Source organism: Trachinotus anak, unplaced genomic scaffold (genome assembly GCF_046630095.1).
Source record: "Trachinotus anak isolate AG129_WGS33_773 ecotype Australia unplaced genomic scaffold, CSIRO_AGI_Tana_v1 ptg000033l, whole genome shotgun sequence".
NCBI lineage: Eukaryota > Metazoa > Chordata > Actinopteri > Carangiformes > Carangidae > Trachinotus > Trachinotus anak.
Window position 1 is genome coordinate 6,687,987 of NW_027273884.1, and position 19,194 is coordinate 6,707,180.

General features: G+C 40.0%; 1 long non-coding RNA gene across 1 annotated transcript; it reads right to left on the reverse strand.

Moving 5' to 3' along the window:
- Positions 1 to 15,141: 15,141 nt before the first annotated feature.
- LOC139614238 (uncharacterized) lies at positions 15,142 to 18,991 on the reverse strand. Its single transcript, XR_011686940.1, has 5 exons — positions 17,269 to 18,991; positions 16,665 to 16,692; positions 16,398 to 16,565; positions 16,080 to 16,176; positions 15,142 to 15,712 (listed from the first exon to the last, which is right to left on the reverse strand). It is a non-coding gene; the product is annotated as an uncharacterized lncRNA (long non-coding RNA).
- Between the last annotated feature and the right edge of the window lie 203 nt (positions 18,992 to 19,194).

The window sequence follows — 19,194 nt, forward strand, 5'->3', positions numbered from 1 at the left end:
ATGAGTCCACACAACAATCTGATACCACATCATTTATTAATATTGGGCGACATGGCAGTATGAAAAACTTTAATTTGGAAGGGTGGACAACTAGGAAGTGTTATTTATTCCTAGATTTATTTCTTTTTGTGACTGTCAATCAAATTACAAAGGGTTTCACCTGAGCCATGCCACACAACGACATCGGATCAGTCCTCGGTATCTGTCAATACTCAAGTTCAGGTGTCAGTGTTGTATCAGGGAGGAAAAATTAGTTTGCAATAGCATGAAAACTTGAAAGGAACTTGAAAATAAAGCTCATTCACTCAGTGTAAGGTAAAAACAGGACTGAGGATGAAGTTAAGAACTGATTGCTAAGTTAACAAAGTTTCCTCCTGCTGGCACGGATCAAAAAACAAACCGTTGTATGTGTTAATACTTTCTGATTATACAGCTTTTTTTTTACTCAGTCTCATTTCACTTCTCACAATCTCACTGCATGTAAAAGTCCCACAGTGGTCTCAACACTGTTCTGTTGTGTGGCTGCTTAATTTTTAATTAAAAATGTGATAGATCATTAGATTTGTATTAGAGGTTGTTTGTTTCAACAATTAGCAAAGGGCTTCTTTCTGATGTAACATGACTTTGGTCGTATGACACCACTTAAATGTTCATTATTTAACATGTCAGAAACACAGTTCATAAAAATTCCCTTCTGTAATTAAAAAACTACTTTTATTTTATTTGCACCTAACCTAACGATGGTACCCAACAAATGAAAAATGTATTGATTATAAAGTGCTTTTCTATTCTTTTTGACCACTCAAAGTGCTTTGCAATGTGAGCCAGGTTCACCCATTCACACACACACACACAGTCATACACTGATGGAACAGCCATCAGAGGCAATTTGGGGTTCACTATCTTGCCTAAGGATACTTTGACTGGACTGGGGGAGCCAGGGATTGAACCACCAATCTTCTGTTTACTGGACGACCTGTTCTACCTCCTGAGCAACAGTTGCCCCAAGGACCAAATCAAGATTGGCTGACCAGGAGGCCTCAAGGACCAGGTCCTTTCTCCAAAAGCCGTAAATTAATTGTGAGGCCAATCGCTGCTTACACCAGCTTCCAAACTGAGCTGTGTCTCTTGTTTTTCCAAACCAGTTCAGATAAAACCACATCTGCTTCTGTGTGATGTGCCTCCATAGAACGGCCTCACCCTAACCTATACGGAGGTGGGCATGCTTTCATCTAAACTGGCTTTGAAAAAATACAAGTAATTGGGTCTGCTGGTGTTTACGTTTAAAGACAATCACAGAGCTTTTTGGGGGAAACTGAGATAAAACCGGATTAACAAGTAGCTGCTAATAGCCCTGGAGAGCCACACTGGAGATTCCACAGGCCCCTCCAGCAGCAGGGAGCCGTGACCGCTGGTTCACCTCCAGAACTCTCTTTCAACCGACATGAAACTTCATACAGAAAAATGGAGTATTTTCCAAGATGGGATTACATCAGCAAACCAGTCCCACCTCACTGTTGGAGAGACATAATCCAGGAGGAAACTGTCATGTGAGCCTGAACACAGCCACTGTGAGACACTCTCCCTAGGACAGTCGAGCTCCTTCCTCCCTCTGATCCCCTCTCCTCCTCCAGACAGACACTCTGTTAAAACGCCATGTTTTGATGTGTATATTTGTGTTCTGACCTTACGATTTCTCATCGTTTATAGTTGAATTCTGCATAAACCCGTGATGTTTGGTGTCACCTGAGCTTTAGGACGACAGATATTTACTTATAGTAATTATTGAAAAACAAAATACAGTTGTTTAGGAGTTTGTCTTAAGATGACAGTTACAGCTAAAACCTTTTCATTTTAAAACAGCATTTGAAACAAAAACAATCTCTGTCCAGATGCAGGTGCCATGTCCATGTGTTTGTGATTATAAAGCAGGTCTAGGTTCTATATTAATACTGTGAAAGTATCAAAGCCTCAGTCCACAGAGAAACGCACACAGCCTGTATTCAGACACTGAGCCTTAGTGAGCACTTCATTAGGAACACGACAGTAACACTGGGTAGCTCCTCAGTTCTTCATGTCATGGATCCACCCGATGTTGAAACTTTGCTCTGAGACTCTGCTCCATGTTACATGACTTATAGATGAGAGATCAGAGATATTGATCTGGACCAAACTGATGCAGTGACTGACATGTTGATCCTCAGACATTACGTTGCTCCTGCTGAATCAGAAACATTGAACAGTGGCTACATTTTGCTGTATTCCTGTACAGAGCCACTGGTAAATTTCCTTCACATTATTGTCTTTGTGTGTTTTTCCTCCTCTGCTGCTATGAGAGGATCATTTTTCAGTTTAAGTCCTTTTCTGCATCTGTTGTTTCTTTTCTCCACTTCCTCCACCGCCACATCATCTTTTATTCTCTCAGTCCTGAATGTCTGCCTTTTCATGTCTTTTGTATCATGCTGACCTTGTTTTCCTGTGTCACATTGTTCTGTTTCTATAATACACTGATTGTTATCAGAAATGCTTCCAGTTTTGTCGTTTTAACTGAAATAATATTTTACATTAAAAAAATAATATAATATAATATAATATTTTATACTGAAATCCTAACACTTGTTTTCCATGTTGATTTATGAGCCACTGCAACACAATATTTTTACTGCCTACTTACAGTGGGTGTCATTCCCCAGATCCCCATAAAAAACCCCTGTCTTGGAGCAGTTTCTGCCCTGGGTTTAGCCTCTTAGGCTACATATTGTGTGTGCTAAGCCTCTGATTCTTGGAGATTGTTGTGGGCCTGGGGCCACACATGTTTACTGGATGTGGCAGCATCACATCCCAGTTGCACCATGAATCAATTTGATCTCCATTAGGTTCTTCAGAGGTGGTATCTTCAAGTGGTCTGGTTGTCAACAGACTCATTTTATCACACATGGGACCAGTAGCATTGCACATACACATGGGTGGATCCAAAGGCTTCTGAAGAGTGGTTTTGAAGCTCAGTGAGCTGCTCCACTGTCACCATCTTCTTGGCAGTGCTGGACTCCGCCCCTAACTTCCAGCTAATCAATTATCAATAACATTAATCCTTAATAAAGTGTAAACAGGTGAGTTAAATAAAAATTCACCCCCTTACAGTTGTCATGAAGGAGGAAATTAGCTCTAGAGACCAAAACTGCTTTTTGTACCAGGCTGTAAACTTTTGGAGCAAGTCTTAAGCCATTGAAAGAACAGTTTTTGGTGCGTTCATGTTGGCTTCATTTTTCGGCTGACAGAGGTTGCCGCTTGACTGTACCCCCCTCCCACAGCCTCTTCACCCCCCTCACTTCTAATAACAGACTACGCAGCCTGAAAGCCAGAAATTTTGTATATTAAAATATTCAAATTTATATCATCTTACAATAATTTATTATTATCATTTATTTTCAAGCTGAGGAGTGGGGTATTTGATTGTGTCTATAGTTAAAAACTAACAGGTCAGATAGACATTGAAAATACAAAAGTGATCTTACCTGTGATTTCCAAAACAAGGTTATAAAAAACAATGATAGTAACATAAAATAACAGTTTCCTCAGTTTTGTCCCGGGTTGTGTCTGATACAATATGACTCCATGTAGTGAGGAGCTGCGTGAACAATAAGAAACCAGACAGGTAAACTCCATAAAGATGTACAGGGAACAAGAGCATCAGTAGATTACAAACGACGGCATATAGTTCACTATTTACACAACCTTGCATGAAGGCAACCTCTACGGACAGCGTTCAGGGAGAAAAGCATTGCTCACAGAACTGCTCTAAACTGCAGATTAATCTGTGGGAAGAGGCCTGATGAATGGTGGCAGCTCATTCTGAGGTTGGATGAAACCAAAATACATTTGTTTGAGCCCAATTTGTTGCTCCATAAGAATGCCTCTGGACTTCCTCCTTTTCCTCCAACTCCATTACTGTGGCCATTACAGACTGGAAGTAAACATATGTTGTTCTGGGAACTTTCTGAAATGACTGATGCTGTCATTCTTCTTGGAAGGACAGTTATGTATATGTCAATTCAGGAAATAGCTCAGTCTGGTCCGGGTTTGAGTCTGGCCTGTGGACCTTTGCTGCGTGTCATCCTCTCTTTCTCTCTGTCAATTTTTTTCCCATTTCTCTCTCACTGTGACTGTAATGAAGGCAGAAGCCTTAAAAAAATAAGTGAAAAAAAGAAAGATTCTCTGTCTCTCCTAACGTTCTCTCTGAGTGATCATTTTATAAGTAAATACAGCTGAAATCACTGCTCAGTCTTTGTCTTTCATTTGTGTTTGGTGATTTTGTCAGATGATGTCACAGTTATAAAACCAGGATTTGACCACTGGCGGTCCAGACATATACTCAGTTTTGACCTAGTCTTGTTTTCTTGTTGTTGTCCCTCCACTTCTGGAACCAAACCTACCCTCTTGAATTCTCTCACGAGCTATAATAAATATGCAGGGGGCGTTCCCGCCTTTCTGTGTTTGTTTGGACCCAACCTTTTGAACAATCTCTCGCTGTGTTTTATATCATCCCAACATCCTCTCACTGCTGGAAACCTGTGCTGAATTATGGAGGGAAAGTGCCCCTGAAATGCTGTTTCCATTCAAGTTCAAAAAGTCAACACGGAGATTTCTGCAAGATAAGAGAATGTTTTGTGCTTGGGGGCCAAACTGCGATGATAAAAAGCTTGCTGGAATTCGTAGCAGCCTTCCGGCCTCATACCTTAAGCAGGAGAGGGGCAGCTTGTCCCTTTACTCTGGGCTGAAATCATATCAGACTACAATGTGAGAGGAACACAGTATCATCTCCTGCATTAGTCTGTCCTGATTGACTGAAGTTTCATCTCTTGTTTTGCTGGTGATTCAACAGGAAACACACAATATAAAAAAGATTTTAGAAAGTAGAATGTGGGGGTGGCAGGTGTAAAAAAACAAGTATGGATTACGTTATCCAGAATATGTAAATATGCAGGGAGGGAAAAATGAAAACTTTCCAACTGAATAGAAAAGAAAGACTTTTGGATGCTCACAGTGTATTCAGTGTGAAAGAGGTAAAACAATGTACTGTATGTATTTAAGAAAGAAGACAGGATGGGGACAGGAAAAGCTCAAACTTACACAAAATATAAATACAGTAAATATAATTAGCAGTATATTAAGTATTAGAATAGCAGAACGGTAGCATGGCCTGGTTTTCTGCTCTAATTGGTCACAAAATGGGATCTAAGTTACAAATAAAGACAAACACAACGTGCTCAAGATAAATAATTATCATTGTTCCTGTCTTTATTGAGCGCAGCCATTAAAGAAGCTATTTGCATTAACAGCTGTTTACTTACTAGTCCAGAGGAAATTGTGAATTCAGCATCAAACTTCCAGGCCTCCCCACCATGCAGTCTGCACGGTCTGTAACACTGATAATAATACCAGGCATCAAGGATCAGCAGGTAGTAACTGAGGATCGATTGATCTGCACTTTCACAGCAATGCCGGCAAGACTGTGAATTCAAGGGGATAAAATCACAACAAAAGTGGAAACACAAGCTATATTTAGGTATTTTGCATACAATATATATAATAACCATTACGCTGAATCTAAAAATATGTGTATCACATTTGACACAAATTGTGGCAATCAGGCGCTAAGGGTTTTAAAGTACTGGTAGTAAGTAGTAGGTGAGTCAGTGAGAAAACCAGGCAGTTAAGAGCTCAGTCATCCTTGAGGATGCAATTTTCTATAACTGGTGAGATATGAAGCAGAAAAGTGGAGGCAGGAGGGCAGGGATGAGCCTGCTCATGAAGAGGATGAGGAAAGTACAAACTGAGAAGCTCCAGAGATCTCAATTGCTTTGGAGGTCAAAGGCTGGTGCCTCCGGCACACGGGGAAAAGGCCAGCATACATCATTCCAATGATCTTTCTTATTACACTCACTGTCTCGCTTGCCTGCCCACTGTGGGAATAAATATGACAATATGACCGCTGCGGTGTGGACGCAACATCCGGCTGGTGGAAGAGAACAGGGGGAGACGGGCCGCATAAAAATGAAAATGATGTTTAGGGACTGCACGTCTCACTGACCAACTGAGATGATAGATGGAAATGAGACGTGGTGGTTTTGTGAAAGCTGTACTTAAATTTGCTGAGAGAGGTCTGATTACACACATGCAGCTGGATGATGAACAGTGTTGTACAGTCAGGGAGATCACTCTGCCTCTGCAGGATTACTGTAGGCACAGAGAGCAGCGGCTCCACAGAGCAGAGGGAGAGCTACAGCAGGATTGTATGAATTTACACTATAATCTGTTTTGTGGTAAAGATTAAGAAACTGTCAAATGTGTTCACTCTGCCAAGGCTCCACTACACAAAGTACTCTGAACTGAATCTTGGGATTTATGTCCACATCCTGCTCATGGTTCAGGTGAGGTAAAGGAAAGACTGTCGTTTGGTTAAAGGTCCCATATTGTATAAAGGTAGATGTCCATGTGTTTGTGATTATAAAGCTAGGTTCTATTTTAATACTGTGAAAGTATCAAAGCCTCAGTCCACAGAGAAATGCACACAGCCTGTATTCAGAAACTGAGCCTTAAAACCAGCCGTCAGGACTTCTGGAACTTTGTGATGTCACAACAAAGCAGTCACTGCTCTCAGCCATGCCCCAAGACCCGCCCCCCTGGACCCACCATCTCACCTTGCAGAATTTGGTTTCTCTGAGTGTTTACCTGAAATCTGCTATATTTTTATTTGATCACTCAGAAAACAGTCAGCCAATGAGAGGAGAGACTCAAAACCCCTCTTCTCTTCTCATTGGCTGACTGACCTGTTGTTACTAGAGCTCCAGAGAGAAGCCTGAGAGAGGAGATGTGAAACTACACTGAGATGATTTTTGGTAAATATATCTTCTGATGGATACCAACACTTCAGATAAAACACTGGAGAAATGTAACATATGGAACCTTTAAATACAGAAAACACATTAATGAAGTGCTTTGAATTGCTGAAACAGAACCATGAGTAGTTGGCATGAGTAGTTAGTTTATATGTTTATGTTTGTGTCATCCACAATCTATATTCAGTGACAACACAGGAAGTAGTGCGCCCTTTTGTGGCTGACCAGATGTCCCAAAACAGACCTGCATTTTATTTATTTATTTTATGCTCACCATGATCTTTCCCAAAGCATCAGATTTGGTGATATTCTGGTGATATTTCTGTATTCTTACTGTCATCAAACCAACAGTGAATGTGTCCCACTATGTGTGTGTGTGTGTGTGTGTGTGTGTGTGTGTGTGTGTGTATCACAGTCTGATAAATCTTATTCCTCTGAGCCATAGAGCTCCATTGTTTCCAGAAATTATTAAAACTATTAAAAACACATCAGTGTGCCACACTGTTGCACTGGGTGAAATGTTCCTTCATCACCATGAGCACACACACACTCACACACACACACACACACACATACACACACACGCACGCACGCACAAACATGGGAGTTTATTTTGACTTGCAGAGCCAGACCTCTCCCCTCAGTGCTGTGTCAGAGCTGGAGAATGGTCTGGCTGCACCTATTATCATTCTGCTATGGGGGGAAAAAAACACTGGCTCGTTTGCATTTCTTTGAACCAATCACAGTCAGGTTGGGCAGCCATGAGCCTGGGATGATTGGTGGAACATGTGCAGAGGTGAGCTCTGTAGTTAAAACTCAAAAAACAGCAAAGACCTATGTCAACTGTGCTATCTTCAACGTGTTGGTCGCAGCTTGGAGGCTGTTGTTGTTTCCTGTAGTGACAGGGACACTGAAAATGGTAACGGGCAGGGGAAGTGGAAAGGGAGGAGAGTGCCACCTGAAATAGGTGCCTAATGGCAGGTTTTATGTGCACTGCCTACATCCAGTGAGTCAGACTAATTTGATTCAGTCGCTCACACACCGTCCTGCTGCCCCCAATACTCACTACAGCAACAAATGTGGATTAATCCGCTGCTGAAAATAGTCCCCCCATGAATGCACTGTTTCCTGCTGTTTGAGTAACGTTTGTTAAAAACTACAGTGAGCATCTGATTTGGGAAAAAGACTATTTTCAAAGATTTATGTCTTCAGTATGAACCAGTGGGCTTCAGGCTGAGAGTCACACAGTGTTAGTTTTGGTCTTTTAATTTGTTCACAATAAGAAAAATAAGGCCAAAGATACTCCTTAACTCTTCCTTAACCATTTTAAAGTAGGCTAATTGTTATTCTAGAAATAAGTAGTTTTTTAAAAAGTTGAATATTTTTCATTGAGCATGATCCAGGATTTTGCAGAGTTCCAACATCAGTGTTCTGTCTGGTGATAGGATATGAAGACAAAGCCACCTGCATCCACTCAGTGGTGGGTTTAGATATGGGTGATATGGGGTGCTTCAAAAAAACCAACAAAAAACCAAAGAAACATCTGCACGGTTTTCTATCATTCGTTTGCACATCACGTCAATGATTATCATGTCACTGTGTGGGTCAGGGCAGCTGCTCTTTCTAGTTTGTGCAGGCTTCTGCTGCTGAGACGGTCTCCTCTCTGACTCTTAGAGGTAGTGGGAGGTTGGTGGGGTTCGCCCAAGCGGATTTACATAACGTTACATAATTTCAGATTATTATTTTTTATCTTTTTTAAATGAACAAGTGTCTGACTGCAGTCAGCACTGACTCGTCATCATTGCTTTATAGATGTGAGGGTTGTATCCTCCGTTTTATTCATGGAGCACGAGGGAGTTCAAAGTGCATTACAGTCACAGGACATGAAAGTCACAGAGATCATAAAATGAAACAGTGATGAGAGTAAATACAAAAATAACATGAGCATAGAAAAACTGCAAAGAGGTAAAAAAAAAATACAAATAAAAACAGGGAAAAGAAATGATGTGAAACCAAAGACTGTTTTTCAATGAATTGTATTTTTTTTTTCTTACTTGTTTGTTTTTGTTCATTTACTGTTGAGACATGAGAGTGAACTTCTAACATCAGTCTTCTCAGCAAGAAAGTCAACAAGCACGTTTCTCAAAATGTCTGAGTACTCCTTCAAAAGAAACAAGATTGTATTATGTATTATGTTCTTGAGTGACTGACTGGCTGACTGACTGATGTTACAACACTGGTTGGGAAGTCACTGGCTGTTGCTGCTTCAAAATAAATTGATGTCATCGTCTTTATATTTAAAGGCCGTGTTGAAGACTTAGCTCTTGTATCACCAGGCTTTGTTTTAGAGACAAATCTAATGACTCCAGTGCATTTTCCTGCTCTTCCTCACTTTATTTTCCTTATTTTCCTCAGTCACTTACCCAGAGAAGCTCGTGGTTGTTGAGTGTTACTGTTAGATTCGAGGAGAGAGTTTTTCAGCTCTGTAATCATCATCAGCTGATAATTCCTAATGACTTGATTTGCCCTGACGAGCTAATGAAGTTCTGAGTGTTTTACAAGTAGACATGTGCCTAAACTTTTTCACATGCTGCAGCTGCTGTATAATTTACTGTTAAAAGTTTATGAAATCAAAAGTTTCAGAACATAAGCATTTGAAGAAAGGCTCAGTTTTAATATCTGTTTGCTGCAGGGGTTGAACTTCCTTCTATTTACTTCACACACACAAACACACACACACACAAAACTCTACATATGATGATTATGAAAAGTAAATTCCATTTCATTCCAGCCATCTCGATTTGATGGTGTCTTCTCCCTCCTTCACTGAGGCTCCAGATCAAAATCCATGCCTGCGCAGGACTGAAAGCGTCTGTCCACTGAAATCCCAGAGACCAGCCAGGCTGCTGTCTGATCAGCTGGAGGATGGGAGCTCAGCACAGCAGCTGCCTCAGGCTGCAAACTATCTATAGCCCACTGTACTGCCGGAGCGTCAGCACAAGCAGAGCACTGTAGAGTTTGGGAGATAAAACTCGCTGCCCACAGTCAGCGCTGTACCACCCACAGTCCTCCACCTCGACAGAGCATCGCTCTTTTACTCCAGGGCTGCACAGTTACTCTCTGTTTCACCACCAAACATCAGGGGATTCTCTGTATTGTTAATGCTGGAGCAGAATGGAGGGACCTGGACAGAGCCATGGATGGTCAACAAATAAAATCCTTTCTGAGACGAACTGGAGCCTGGAGTCTTCAATTATTGATCGAGGAGGGAGCTGATCGTGTGCTCAAAAGCAATAAAGCCTCCACACAGAGAAGAGTCCTTAATCCGTCTTGTCAAACAAACAAATAAAAATCCTGCTGACAGTCAGGCAGTGTTATTTTTTATTTTTCTAATTAGCCTTGTGCCCCACTGAGGACTTAAAGGACGCACCTCAGAGTTTTCTCTTCGATCGCTGCTTAGTGGGGGGGGGTTCAGATGCAACCTGGTGTCAGGATCATGTCTCAGTGGAGTTGCCTAAGAGGCTTAGGGCAGTCTGTGGTGAGGGGGTTGTGTTCATTATCAGCTGTGGAGTCATGTGTGGGAACCTGATGGGATACGGTTGAGCAACCAACAGAGTCACCCAAGGATTCTTTGTATTTACATCTGTGAGCCGCATCGGCGCAGGAATCAATCGCAGGCGGCTGTGTGTGAATCAAGTCGTCTTTCCAGGAGCCCGGAGTGAAACTGTACATCGAACAAAAAAGTCCGGTCCCGTGCTCAGGCTCTGCTGTTTCTTCCTCCTTTTCTTTTACACTTGAAGGTCAGTTTACTCGCAGTTAACTGACCTTTAAGTGTACAATTACAGGAGTAATTGAACTATGATTACATGTGGGTAACTAACTTTCCTACAACAATCAACAAAGCGTTTGCATGAAGAGCCAACCTTCAAACTTCACTGTGCCACCACAACCAAGATTATCAAGTCTTCCAGGTATGTATTTCTGACAGACAAAGAGATAATTCTCATCAGCCATCTGGTCTCATGAAGTCTCTTTGCCAGGCTGTTTTATGCCAGTGGTGAGTTGGGATATCAGGGAAAAGACCATATGCAGGCAGCCACGCTCCGCTTCAGACAGTCGGTCCTGGCTCCGATTGCTCACCTTCAACAACAAACACAAGAGTCTGGCACCGGCTTCCGCCACATTTCACCAGCTTTACCTGCTTAGAGACCACTCCAGGGCCATGATGCTCATAACCACACAATCTTTCAAGTCTATTTGACAGTTGTGGATGGTTTGAGCGAAGTGCTTCTTTCTGTCCTGACTCGCCTCTGCTGACATGTTTCTGTAACTCAGACAATTCTCTCACAGTTTCTGTGTGCTTCTCCCTTTCAGACCGAATGAGACGTACACACAAATAGTAAATGATTGAAGTGTTTTTGAAACATGACTGATGAAACGTATTGTTATTCGCTGAAATTCGTGTCAGGAAGACGAATTCCAGTATGCGAAATGTATTTCGTTTTTTTTTTGCCTGAAAATAAGTTTTTTAAGTCAATGGCTAAAGACCTGAGTGAAGGAAGTGACACCGATGCAAATTACAGCAGTTACCTGGATGAAAAACCACTGGAGACCTGCTCATACAATGCCCATCACTGTATCACAATGTTTGGTTGCCATGGCAGCATGTGCAGATGCAGCTGCCTCTTGTGGACCAAATATTTCAAGACAAGACAACCACAAGGCGTCAGGCTGGTAACTGTGTCTCAGGGACAGTGGTGAGCAGCACTGGGGCTCCACAGGGGACTGTTCTGGCTCCGGTCCTGTTCACCCTGTGTACAGCAGACTTTAAATACAACTCTGAGTCTCCACATCCAGATGATGACACAGCTGTTGTGGTGTGTATCAGGAATGGGCAGGAAGGAGAGAACAGGGATCTGATGATGGCCTTCAGTGAATGGAGCCACAAGAACTACCTCAGCACTGAGCAGTTCAGGAAATCCTTTGTTCCCACTGACACTGTCCAACATCTCAGACAAAGGCAGTGGATAACGACTCAGACTTAAATCTTAACTGAATACATCAGTGGACTATCAGAATTAATAAATCTGTCTGTCTCTCTGTCTGTCTGTCTTGAACTCAGCCTTCATTTTGATCTCAACTTCACACCAGACAGACACATAACACAATGAAACTCTGGTCCAGGTCTGGCCCACATCCTTCCACATCTGGGCAGATTTCTGCTGTTGTCCTCTGGTTTTGAGCACTTTCTATGTGTGTGCCAGAACTGGTCCAGATGTGGAAGTAGCATCTGACAATCAAGCTGTATATGGGCCAGATTTGGGCAGGGGCAACAGGGGTGTACTAGGCTAGAAGGAAACAAGCATGTGGCCCAAGTATCCCCCCCCCTTCTTTTACATAAACAGGTTAGTGAACAGTCAGATTACTGCCTGATCTCCACCCCGAGGTGAAGACACCTCCTGTACGGTGCACATGAGCTCCAGAAGGCTGATGCCACATACACAACAGAAGCTGCTGCTAATTTTAATTTCTTCTACCTGTGTGAGGATCATTTCCCACCAGTGAAGACATTAACGTGATCATTTCATCTGAGTGAGCAGAGAGTCCTAATTAATGAGGATGACTCTCTCTGCTGCAGTCCCACTTTGTAATTACAAACTGCTGCATAATGCAAATTTAAAAACATAAATGAGGAGGGGTTTTTTTATCACTCAGTGAGATGTAGCTATGTGTATTGTGGCCCTGAAGCTCAACTCACTGCAACTGAATAGAAAAAAAAACCATCTTCATCAATTTGACAACATCAGACCAGAGATAATACACACAATGCAACCAAACACACAAACCCGCTGCATATATATATACACACAATGCAACCAAATAAACAAACGCACTGAAAAGAATGCAACCAAACACATAAACCCGCTGCAAATACAACATAATGGAAGTGTTTCCAGGGGACACTAAAAAGTGATGAACACGGCTGGGATGCCCTTGTTCAACCGTTTGTGACTTTTGAAGTTAAAAGCATTGAACGACAGGTACACATGGATGTATTATAACATATGTATTATATAAGAATATATACAAAATACAGCTAAATAAGAATATTTTGTTTCAACTACATTTACCATAATCCTTTGTTTTGTGGTGACTTGCAATGTTCTGTTTATTTAATTAACATGCTATCAGTTTGTTTGAGTGATGTAAGCTACACCAATCGGCTTTCCGTTTTAAAGCTGTACTATTAGCCAATCAGAGCTCAGTTTGGAAAAAAAAGAGATACAAAGGTGATGAGGAGCAGAAGAGAGAGAAGGTGTGTGTGTAGCTTGTGGAGTCTATTGTTGAGGTGATTAATATTTGTAGACTAAAATACTTCCAAAGTACTGGCACAAGTATTACTCTGCAGTGACAGGTTGTGTGTATCTCACAGTTCAGTAACGTGTTTATCAGAAGTTCAAAGCTGAGATGCAGCTAGGTTAACTGTGGTTGTTGTTTTCACAAGCTTTGTAAAAAGTGTCTAAAACGTGGATGTTTAAGCTAGCACCGTCGTGAGGGAAAGTCAGCTGTAAACGCCAGCTGTATTTTCCCCGAGGACAGGACGCCATGCTTATTTAACATTGTGAAACAACAGAGAAGAGGTTTGCTTGAAAATGTTATAGCACATCAACAGAGTTCCAGTGAACAAAAATATTTAAATGCAGCACCTATAAAAGAGAAATAAACATACATATATATTCATTTTTCCATTTTATTTCTCGAAGGTTTACTGACATTAAAGATACTTACTATAGTTTCTGGAGGCATACAACCATTACTCACATTGTATGAGTGACGTAGTCCCACAGTGGAGGCACCACGCTATTAGTTCTTGATAACTGTTTGTGATGACATACGTCTATTTGTTACATCATAGCCTGTTGATAATAAAAACTACTGGTATGGGGAAGTTTAGCCAATTCAACATCAAACACTACTCAGGATCCTGTTCATACAAACTTTGAAATTGTAGCCCAGTCTAATATTTACATTCAGTGGCAAGGAGGGGCAAACACACTAAGTCTTTCCTTTCAAGTACACTGTAAACCCGAATAAGTTAGCAGTACTCAAAAAAAGTGAGGTAATCAGTTGCCACAATTTTTTTGAATTCATAAACTCAAACATTTGAGTATATCAGAGCTTATATATTTGGAGTTTATGGTAAATGTAATTTTAAATTATAATAAAATTAAATTTACTGATTAAGCCAACTCAAATATTTTCAGGTTCTGCTACTCAGAATATTTATTTATCTTTCTCATTGCAATAAGTGAAGTGAACTTAATAATTTCAAGCATGAAAACTCAGGATTTTTATGTTTCATGAACTTAACATTTATTAGTTTTTTCAATAAATCTTTTGATTACTCATAACTCAAAAACACAGACTTGCACAAATCAAAATCATTTACATCCAAACGTAAAATATTTGTGGCAACTGATTGCCTTAAACATAAGTACACTTGACTTAAAAGTCAAACAAAAGAAACCCACATCAAATTAAAAGTTTTTTTTTCTATTCAGATGTTTAGTATAAACTTTTCTTGCCCAGTCTCTTAGCAAAAAAAATAAAATTAAAAAACAAACAAATAAATAAATGCATAAATAAAAAAATATCAAGTCTACTTCTGGCCTTTTTGTGTATACTTTAAGATGAACCATGTAATAGTAGAAAATATTCAAACTCAGAAAAGCTAAAATCACATTAAGAAAATATCTTTATGTCACAAATAGCTTATAAACTGTTACTTGTCGCCTTCTGGTTGTAAACTTGCAGTGCAGCAATGTATAAACAAATTGTTTATGAATGCTTCACAACTAGAACTGCTAAAATTTCAAAACTACATTTACATGTACAAAGGCAGTGTGTAGCCTTCATTTGGCTATCTGGTTCAAATCTAGCAACTTCAGGGTGCACTGTATAGCTTTAGAAAAGTAATTCAAACTTGAAAATCCGAATTAACAATATTAATAAGACAATAAAAACTACTTATTTGATCCATTTCCATAACAGAATAAACATCCCATCCTCAGAAGAAAATAAAGTCCCTATAACACTGTTTACAACCAGAAAGGTGGCTACTTTACTTAAGTAAAGCAGCCTGGAACTGAGTTTATTTAGTTATGAAAATGTGTCAATGAAGAACTTTCTTTTCTGATAAAAAAAATTATTTCCCAAAACTATATAGTACACCTTTTAAAAACAAAATGCCATGGGGTATAAACACTTAATTCAACCCTGCATTTCAGTTAAACAACAATAAAATTTACATTAACCAGTACAAAGACAGTGTGTACTTTGTGCCATTTGGCTAAAAACAAGTTGAGTAGAGCAGCAACTTTAACATCTACAGTTGAACAGTAGTCAACATGGACCTGACATGACATATTATCATTGTGGACTGTGCTCTAACAGAGTGAGCCATCAGAATCCACCACTCCTTATTGGATCTTGATTTACACATACAACATCAGGTCATTTTTGAGAGTCTGCAGCTTGGGTGACAGTTTAGAGTCATCAAGACCAAGTAAGATTTTCTGTGTGAACTCAAAAGTGTTTGTCAGTCCCTTGGGATAACTGAGATGTAGTGCATAGATCAGGCCGAACATTACCAGGAAGGCATCAGCAAGCCTGGGGAGGCTGACAACCACATCACCCTCCAGGACAACAGAGACTCTCACTGGGTGGTAGTGAACTGGGCTTGTTGCATCATCGCTGACGGTTGTAAGGAGGAGCACTGATGCATCCCCCAGGTCTGGCTCATCCATATCATCCTAAAAAATGAAAGGGAGCTCATATAATCACATTTACTGAAACTATGGCTGTGGCAATTTTGATTACAGTTGGATGTCATAAATAACAAGAAATACACAAGTTCTCTCATTGCTGAGAAAGTGAGATGATTTTTATGTGTTCCACTGTTAGGCTAATGACGGCTACTTGATTTTCTTTGCAGTTGATTTTTTTTTGATGCCGTAAAGGGCCCAAAATGACACTTCACACTTATGAAGATCTTGCCAGAGGTTTTAAGTTGAAATACTGGTACATATACAGGAATTCTAGTGTGTTGGAAATGAAATGAAAATATGAATTGGTTAATTTACAGTACAATAGGCCTGATATCTCTTTACTTGGACTTACCACACATGTTCTGAAAAATCCAGAGACTTCCTCACGTAGATACACAGGAAGGGCATGAGAGAACAGTGATATGCCTTGTGTGGACATCATGTAATTCCTAAGAAGATTAAAATAGTGTTGTGACAAGTTTACAATTCAAACCAAATGCTAAACAGTCCCAACTAATTATTAGTTAATTAATTTCCAATATCTGCACATAAATCCACTAATAATCTGCTGACTCATCTGGTGCAATTGTGGAATTTAAAAGCTTATTTGAAGCATTAAACTCCCAACATTACACTAAGACTCTACCTGTGAAATGTACTGTATAATCACCTGTGTATCATGGACTTTGAAAATGTCTGCCAAAGCATCTGCCGTCTTTCCAGTTTTGGAGGCTTTCTGCCTAAATAAGGCCATCAAACGAGGAGTGTGGCGATCAAGCTCCGCGTAGAAAGTGTTAGGTAGGATCTGGTCAGTTATCCGTTGGAACTCTGCATACACCTGCATTGGAGGAAAGGACAGTAACAGCAATTATTTATTACAGTCTACAGTGTTTAAATAAATATGTTCTAGTTGTAAAAGAAGCTGAACACAACTTACAGTGCCAAGTCATATTTGTCGCAGCAACCTGAAAACACATAAAAAAAAATATTTTACAGGACACCTGTCATGAAATTTAAACCTGCATCAGAAGTATCAAAAACTGCAGTCATATTCTTCATTAGAGTACAACAATACACCAACACTGAATAAAACAAAGTAGATGTTTAAGATGCCTGATAGACTATTCAAAACATTTTACTACACAAATAAGTCAAAGGTAGGTGAAGTTGGGCTGGTAGTAAAATTTATTTAACTTGGAGAGAATGATTTTCAGCTAGTCTAAGGCACGTGGAGTTAGCTTAACAACACTGACACAGCTCCAACACAGATTTTTTTATTGAGCAGTCTAATATATGATACCTTACTATCCACCACTGCACGTTGGTCTCCACCAGAACTACACGCCACGACAGAGCAACCGCTCTGCATGAGCCTAATACATATAATTCGCCTCTACAGCTAACTGTTGACTTTGCATGCTAGCTTGCTAACCTAACGGTTAACCGTTTTACATTGCAAACGTGACTCACTTCGTCCGTTTTAAAAACACGCTGAACCTCCAGAAACAAACATTCAAGCAAGTTTTATGTTGACTACTTACATTCACAGCTCAGTGTTACCGTGCTCCGGTCGGTTAGTTTCCCGCACTTCTCTCCCTCGGCTCCGGTGACGATCTGTTGCCAGTGCTTGAAGAGGAAGTGCACGCAAATACTACAAAATAAGAGCGCCTCCGGTGGAAGCCTGTTTTTTCCCCCCTTGTCAAAAAAAATGTAATTTATTAACTAGCCAACCTTGTAACATGCAAACTATTAACAATGAATTATTTATAAACGGATGTGTTTTTTAATATTATTTTTTGGGGAATTTTTGCCTTTATTGGATAGGACAGTGAAGATTGACAGGAAGCAAGTGGAGGAGAGCAGGGGAATGACACAGCAAGGGTCGACTCAGTGACCAGCTGCACGGCATATGCACCAAAGTGGGACGCCCTAACCGCTAGGCTATCAGTGTACCCGTTTATAAACGTATTTAATAACGTGTGTGTGATAATTTATTCAAATCTATCTGATGCAATTGATTTAATTCTTAATTTGTTCTTGATTTTATTTATTTATTTGTTCTTTCAAAATAAGACATAAAGACATGTTTAATCCATGTAGTTTTAAGTAAGGCTGAGTTAATAATTTTAAATAGCAGTTACATAAAAATGCAAAAAGTTCATATTAATCAAAAATTACAAGTTTGATAAACTCAAAAATAAGCAAATAGCTACGGCCACTCAAGTTTTTTAAGTAAGAACAACTTCTAAGATGATTTTGAGTTTACACTACTCATTCCAATTAATTATTTTGAGCATTCGGGTTTACAGTGTACATTCAGCATCAAATAAGAACAGAGAATTACATTTTCCAATCGGACAATTCTGCCTCTATAATGACGTGTGTAGGATCCACGCTGAAGTAAACACGCAGTCAGGAATGCAATCACACATGCACACTCACAAAGTGGCGGCTGTGCTTCACTGGCGGGCCTTTTATAGCAGCGTCTCCGTGCAGCACAATACCTGAGCATGTTTGCCTGAGACCACAGCTCCCACAGCTCCCACAGCATAAACCTGCTCGAGCAGCCGCTCAATGAGCAGGAACAAAGACACACTTACCTTTCCTCTACTGCACCTCACTATACACACACAACACAAAGTGTAATAGTTTTTTTTGTTTGTTTGTTTTCTACATCATTATTCTTATTGCTCATGTATTTGAGTATGATTTAAATGTGCAGCGCAGATGCAGAATTAAAGCCAGAACACTTGAAATCACAAAAACATAACAGAAGACATTTCTTTGCTGGAGCTCACCTGAGATTTGATTCAGAGCTGAGTGTTTTCATCACTTTGACCAGATGCTCACAGTTATTGGCTCAGTTCAGGGCTATTCCATTTAGTTTCCTTCAATTGAATATCAACTGTGGCTGCAAATGAAAGGGAATGAATAGATAAAAAAAAAACCCTCTTGAGTTTAAACCTTTTACAACAGTGGGAGAATTGACGGCACATTTGTGTGTGTGTTTTGCTAATTTTAGACAATACCAGTAGACCAATCCAGTTTTTGTGAATTTTAAGTTTATCTTCACAAGCACTGTATCTGAGAATGGACAAATAAAATACCATAATTTTTGCCATAATCTGCAGTGTTCGATGCTCGGCTTGTTCAGCAGACATGGACAACAGGATCTTAATTGTGGCATGTTCGACGCTCTATAGTCTGTAGACATGACTACACTTATTTTTGAATGGCACTTTGCATAAAAGGGAAGAACAATAATAAAATTATGACAAATAAAAGACAATAATATATCACCAATCACCAAAACAAATTCCTTGTATGTGGAAACATACTTGGCAATAAAACTGATTCTGATTCTGATAATAATACACACACACACACACACACACACACACACATTATGTCACTTCAAGTGTAGGCGTGAAGGAAATAAAACATGTGGGACCTTATGTCAGCATCTG